Here is a 7,691-nt window from a genome sequence, read left to right as displayed (position 1 = left end):
CATACATATTTAAGAATTTAAAAAACGCTAAGGCTGCTCAGTAGACCGTATGTGTAAAGTTTAAATTATTAAAAAAACATTGAAAATGAGCAAATTTTGTTTATGGAAAAACGACCAAAGTTGCAGTAGAACGTTAAATAACAAAATCTTTTCGAAAGAATGCGCCTTTTTTTCAAACAGGACGATGAAACTTCGTGTGTTTTAATACCAATGCACGTTACGAATTATATTAATATACAATTACGGGAATGATATAAAATTTCAGGTATAAACTCGAGTGCGAAGCACGAGAAACGTGATGAGAATGTGTTCGTTAAAAACGAAGGAGCTTTAACAAAATAGAATTCACAATCACCAAATTACTGTTGTCGATACTTTCATCTTTAGTTTTAGAAAGTCTATGCAGAAAGATCGAGCGCCTAGCGCGAGGTAAATACGGTGCACAATGAGAATGTGTCCGCGAAGCGGGGAGATTTTTTTTACAGTGTTTACTGAGATATATTTTTGTTGATCGCATTTTATAGAGATGAGTTTTTTTCCTGACGTTATGATAAGAAGTATTTTTTTACAGCGATATAATTTACCGGTTCGTTCTCCTAAGCACCGGCGATTTAAAGTGTCTCTTACAGGAAATGCTTGACTTTTGCAAGATTTTTGTCGAAGTCATTAACTTTCCTTGGCCAAAAATATCCCCTGATTTTCCCCTGATTTACAGATTTTAGATAACCTACAATCATACTATTAATAACTAGTGAAATTGAACTTTGTTCGAAATATTGTTAGACAAAAATGATTTCATTAAAATTTTTTAATGAAATGGTCGTTAAAGTAAAAAAAAACTGGGAATAAATAATAAACTTTGGAATATTTTCGATAGTAGCTTCATTATTTTCACTGCGATAAAATGAACAATCCAGTACTAAAAAGGTATGTTTGCAAAATCCAAGGACTTTTCCAGGTTTTTCCCGTTAAAAAAATTCAATGACTATTCCAAGTTTTTCCTGGGAAAAAGTTCAAGAACTTTTCCAGGTTTTTAAGGATTTCCAGGAAGCTAGACACCTTGCATACCCATAAAATACTAGGCTTATTTCAGAAAAACTTTCTAATGCATATGTGGACTACTGATTAACTGAATATACTTTGTATATATTTCTTATTATTGAATTTACGTTTTGTACATGACTAATTTTTTTCTTAGGCTTTTTTAAGCTGAATATCCATTAGGCACTACATTTTATAACGTAATTGGAACGTCCTAATATCATTTCTTGGACGTACAAATTAAAAGACGTCATTTAAATGTTTCAAAAACTGTCCTAAGTCAGACCAAATAATGTTCTAAAAACGTTTTGTGTTCGAAATACGTCTTTAAAACGTCTCTGGGAATAATGTTTATGGAACGTTATATGGACTGGCTTAGGACACTTTAAAACTGTTCTAAAGATGTTCTTTAACGCTTGTGCCCACTGGGTACGAATAAATTTCCCGTGTTTTCACACATGTCAGCTTTTTCAAATTGCTTAGAGCAACGTTTTTCACTAAGATTGGTAAAATATGATTAATCAAACATAAATAAAGAAAACTACACTTACTATAAGCGAAAAGTTTCAAATTAACTGATTAATTTTTGAAAGACACCGTAGTTTAGTGCGCTTGCCCCCTACCCCACTTATGGGAAACGCACACTATCAGAAGCCGGCACCCTGCAGTTTTTTATTATCTAGGACCCCCTGAACATGAATCCAAAGGGAAACTGCGTTACACTATTTATGGACGATTAATGTTACCTACGTACTGCACTATAATCTTTTTTGATTATCAAACAAAATATAAACATTTTTTCTAAAACTCGGCGCTGGTCAGCAAAATAGACCAACATTTAGATGCCGTGTGCAAAAAAGCAGGAAAAAATATTGAAAATTTCTGCTTTATAATGGGATCCCGTTTTGCCAGTCTAATAAATTCCCTCAACCATTGCGCAAGACCTACGAGTTGAAATTCGATGACTAACTCATTTCCATAAGCTACTGCTCATAAAAGTTAGAATACCAAATTTCAAACTCTGTTTTATAATAAATATTTATTATTATACGACCTTATGTAAATGTAAATTAAACGAACTGTTAACAGGGATATGAATAAAATAATATTTAAATAAATCATTTTAATTGATTGAAATTTTTTTCGTGTAGTATTTCGTTTTTTTGCTTTGTAGAATACTTTACAATTTTATAAAATGACAGGAAGTGTAATTTTTTGTGAACATTAAAAATTTATAACGACGGAAATTAGAAATTTGATCGTGAACTTTGACAATTTTTTAAACTTTCGTGTCAGTTTTGGTTTTAGGTGTTTTAATATAGTACTGTGTTTTAACATAGTACTGCGCCGATCGTGGAGGCAGCCGTTAGCTAGTACTCGGCCAACTGCCAATTATCTGTACTTGTGCCTAGTACTGGACCGTTACTGTTCTGGTAAAGCACTGGCCAACTGTACTTGATATAACCTCTCTAAATTTAACTGACAAATGCCTACCTAGCCTTGAAAAAAATATTAATTAGTGTCCTAATTCAAGTTTTCGAGAATTACGAGTTTAAATACTCATAAAAACATTATTTCTGCATTCTAAAACCTTCAAAACCCTGAAAATTATATTTTAGGCGATATATGATATTAAAGATTCTCTAGTAGGGGCTCCATTCAACACAGATAATTTTTCCATACCTATACGAAGCATGGAATTCTTTACTAGAACTTGAAAGGGCCCCCATCAGTTTTTTCTAGACTAGATATTATGATGGGGCCCCAAATAGTTTTCTCTAGACTATATATTATGATAGGGGCCCTGTTCATTTTCTTCTGGACTAGACATTTTTATGGGGGCCCTATCAGGCCCCAATTTCAAAGAGGAAAAGATGGGGAAATTTCTGCACAGGGGGGCCTTATGGCCCGTTCTATTAGTTTAAGAGATATTCACGTTTTTCTAAGTTGAGGTCAAAATCTTTATTTTTGGCTTTTAGTATGGGATAATACTGGGACCTATAGTGAACTTATTGGGACTGAAATTTTATTCATAATGTAGCCGGAAATAGGTATATTCCATGTTCAAGGAAAAATTATAAGATGTTTACTTATGACACTTACTAGTTTAGATGCGTTTTTCTCGAAAAACGAGTTTTCGAATCTCCAACTTCAAAAACGCCCCTGTGAGTCACTTTTCAACTTAGAGGCTTATAATGCCGGAAATTAATCTGGATATATGCACCGAATCACTATGTCGGCCATAAGGGCCCTTTTCATACAAATTTGTTTACTTGATTTTGCATCTTCTATATTTCGGAAATCATGCTAAATGCTAATTATATTTTTCTTCATGACCGAATAATTTTGATCTGTGTTTGCAAATTAAAAAAATTAAAACCGCCAACGCTTAACTTCACCATTTACGTTCTAAGAGCATTTACGATCAATTATGTTTTCTTCCGGATAACAAAAATTAGTACACAAAACCACTAATTTTTCGTCTGGAAACGTATTTTCTAGCAGAACCAAAAAAAAATCGTTAATTTTCTATATCGCAATGTTATATTTTTACTGAAATAAAGATCTTTCCAGTATTTTGACAGATATATTCTAATAGAAAAGTAACTTTCATGGTCAGCCGCTTGAATTATTAATGTATACGAAGCCACGATTAACATTAATTAGCCATACAAGTCGAATTTAATTAAAGTACATAAGAAATTAAGGCAGCATCAGCAGAGTATTAATGCGTTTATTTTCAATTATTTTAATTACGAATATCAAAAAATACAATATTGACGACAATAAGTGGCTTCATAAAAATACTTGAACCATTTTTGTAGGTTCGAGTAATTTATGGAGAAATAAAAAACTGATAATTTTATAAAATAATATGAGTATACGTTTTTTTCCAGATTTTACAGAAATTCTATTTATCGTAAGATATGACGTCTTACTTAAATGGTTCACAAATGTGCTTACAACATTTACATGAAATTTCAGTGAAGTCACAATTTTTATGAATTAGTTAAGCTACAATTGTGTAAAATAGTAGATGCTCTCTACGGCTCGGATCGAGGATCACTGGGCATTTTATTTTTGAAAATATGCAAAAATAGTGATCCTTCTTTACTTTTATTTACAATTAGCTTTGATGAATTGATTTTCACGTATATACAAAAGTCTTTTTGAGTATAAAATTAACCATTTGGGCCCGTATTTTAAATCTTTTAAACAGATATTTTCGAATTTTATCCTAAAGTAGAAATGTCGCGTGACCGTAGAAAAACTTGCGGGAGAGACTTCGAAGGGATACTTGCAATCCTTGACTCTCAAATATTTAACTCTTTTTCTGACTATTATCTTTTTTTCGACTCGATATACGTGATATATGTGAATCTCAAACATTTCAATGAAAATTAATATTATTTTAGAATTATTCAATACAAATATGTGGTTGGAGACACTTGAATTACCGGAAATTTGGTGTGCTTTGTATTTATAATTTGTAAAGAAACTCGTCTAAAACTTTAAAACTGTACTAAACCCTGGTTTGATATAAACACTTCCTTGATATGATTTTAGAAACAATGAATTGATTCAAGAAAGTGTGGAAAATGTCTAGGCCCTAAAATAGTACACTTTTTCGCAGTCAACATAGTTATTGTTAATATATGTAACCGACATTCATTTTATCGAATTTTTACTTATTTTGTTCGTATAAAGATTATTAAATTTCTTATGGGCGAGTAACTATATTTGTCAAATAATTAGTCTTCAAACAAAAGGAATGACGGAGAAATCGTTGCGAGTCTTTTAGCCATAATCTTTTTAAATAAATTTTTCCGAGTTTAAATTTCCAACCGTCCTTACTGATGGACGCATTTTTTAAGTGGGATCTCCAAAGATCCCATATGCAATTTATGATATTCTGAGATACGTGTGCACTTTAAGGGTTAATTAAAAGCACACACATACAGGAAATACTTCATTCTAATTTTGATTTATCAAAACGTATAGTCTCTTAAGTATAGATATTACTCAAATGAACTATCTGACATCAAACATTTCAAATTAAAGATTATATACTCTAGTTTCATTATCTACTTTGGGTTGGTTTTCGCTAAACAATTTTTGAAGGTTTTTAATTAGTTTTCACAAATAAGAAACTTTTCCCAAAAAAAAAGATCACATCATTAACAATATTATAAGTCTCGAGAGTAAAATTAATTTTTCGCCTGAGACCTGTCCTTTCGTTCTGATAATCACTTACATTGCCTTGACTTAATTTTAAACGTTTAAATATTAATTAACATTCCATTTATAACTTTGTTATTTGCAGTTATATTAGTTCATTATTTGTAACTACGAAATTGCGTATTTGTTTTCATTATTTCATCTGTAAATAGACCTTGTAAAATTCTGCCTTATCAATCGATCAATCGCCCTTCCATGAATCGACTACCCTTGTATATTATTAAAAATATTATAGTAATTAAAGATTATGTTACTTACACTTCACTGAGTTGCTATACTGACAAAAATTGGTAGATTACGATTAACAAATTGTAGAATAAAAATAATTAAACTTCCTAAAAATAATGTTTCCACAGAATGAAATGCACATTTTATTTTTCAATAAACAAGAAATTTTATAATCCTAACTCATCACAAATATAATCTAGAAATTTTAATAATTTTCTTAAAACTTGCTTTCTACAAATAATAGATATAATTTAGATGAGCTTAAAAACTATTTCTAGGATTATATGAGGTTTTTAATTTCAATGTTACCTGTGAAACCTTTACAATATAAATCCATATTTAAATATTGTCGGACCTACAGTAATTTATTTACAAATTATTAATCAATTTAAATATTGGTTTCAAAATCATTTTTTTGTTCAGAGAGTTATTTTTTCTCTGTCAATAATGTTTCTTATTTTTGCAAGTATAAATATAGGTAATTGTTTATTGATATACCATTTTTTAATTCTGATATGAATAGCTAGAACATACCTTTTATTTGCGTCGAAGGGAGCAAGAAATTTGTATGTCAATATAAAACCGAAATTTCAGTCAAAACTGCTGAACGTTTTTCAATTCGATATCGAGTTGTATAAACGTTCTCACCATGAAACTCGGCGGATAACTGAAGGTAAGGAGTAAATGAAGAAAACGGAAAGACAAGTACTCCATGGCTCTACCACTACTACTGTCGAACCGGCAAAACGCAGGCGCACTTTCCTTTCAATTTGAAACCAGTTCGAGCTGAAAATTTAACCTTTGATGATTCGTGGGTTTTGGGAGAAATTAACCCTTTGCAAAGACTTAAGAACGAGAAAGAATCGAGTCGAATTTTGAACGTCGCATAATGCTTACAAAAAGATTTGCCTATGATAAATTAAAGATATCGAAAGGGTTAAACATATTAGAATAGAAGGTATGAGAGACGGAAAATATCAAATATAAATAGACAATTAAATCGTTAATAATAATACATCAATGCTGAAACGTATAGAACCCAATAGAATCAAGTAGGATGGTGTTATAAAACTACGGTTCACTTTCAGAGGGTGTGGGGTTAACAGGTTTCGTGACGATTTTCGACGAAGAAGGAAGGAGTTAACGTAGAATGCAACATCATGCACAGAATCTGGTTAAATTTTGGTTAAAAAGGAACTTCATGTAACAAATGCATGAATACGCCTGTTTTTTATGACTGTAGAATGACCCATGTAGAAATTCCGATCAAGGTTTAGTAGGGCCCCAGATAAATTTCCCTATTTCTAATCGGGCGCTCGTCGGGAAAAATGGAGAGGACCTGACTAGTTCAGCGACACTGTTTTAGCCAGGTTCTAGCTAGAACTTCTGAGCAGGCCCTAAAATCTGCCCTTTTATCGCATGACAATTAGTGGGGCCACGTCCAGACCCTTTCTATTACCTGCTGTATATTTAGTTGAGTTAAATATTTAATTGATATGACAAAAAAGTATTCAACAAATATATATTAATTGATTGCAATTATTTTGACTTTAAATTTTAATGGTCCTATTTAGAGTGATTACATATATTACATGTTTAAACATTATTTTACAAATAAAATTTATAATGCTATGGTGTATCGAACATCTACATCTATACCTATATCTATTGCCTAGCAGTCGGGAGACTTAACCATTATACTAAACCTTCAATTTGATAGTCGATGAAAAAGCCATACTCATAAGCTATAGCTCAACATATTTTTAACTCTTTTTCTAATTGAATATTTATTATTATACGTCATGTACATGTAAAATAAAAGAACCGTTAACAGTAGAATCAATCAAGTAATTTTTAAATAAAAAATTTTAATCAATTGCAATTTTTCTTCCTCTAATATTTCATTTTTTCCCGTTTTAGACTACTTTACAACATTTTACAATTACAGAAAATGTAATTTTTCTGAGCATTTACAGTCCTTCATAAGTATGGAATTTTTTGTTTGAAAAAAAATAGGATACAAATAGATTTACAATACCTATATGAGGAACAAAATTCTTTACTATAACTAGATATTTTGATAGGAGCCCCAACCAGTTTTTTTCCAGGATAGATATTCTGATAGGGGCCCCAACCAGTTTTTTCTGGACTAGATATTTTTATAGGGGCCCCAACGCGTTTTT

At 31.2% G+C, this 7,691-nt stretch overlaps 1 protein-coding gene across 5 annotated transcripts in view; it reads right to left on the bottom strand.

Moving 5' to 3' along the window:
- Positions 1–6,213, bottom strand: part of LOC117173377 (outer dense fiber protein 3B-like) — a 195,558-nt gene extending 189,345 nt beyond the window's left edge. For all 5 annotated transcript variants that reach the window (XM_033361902.1, XM_033361900.1, XM_033361898.1 and 2 more), the window contains exon 1: positions 6,043–6,213. The gene's annotated coding sequence lies outside the window, so the exon portion shown is untranslated. The remainder of the gene's footprint in view (positions 1–6,042) is intronic.
- Positions 6,214–7,691: the final 1,478 nt, after the last annotated feature.

Source organism: Belonocnema kinseyi, chromosome 5 (genome assembly GCF_010883055.1).
Source record: "Belonocnema kinseyi isolate 2016_QV_RU_SX_M_011 chromosome 5, B_treatae_v1, whole genome shotgun sequence".
Classification (NCBI taxonomy): Eukaryota; Metazoa; Arthropoda; class Insecta; order Hymenoptera; family Cynipidae; genus Belonocnema; species Belonocnema kinseyi.
Note: the sequence above shows the minus strand (reverse complement) of the source record. Positions and strands in the feature narration are given on the sequence as shown.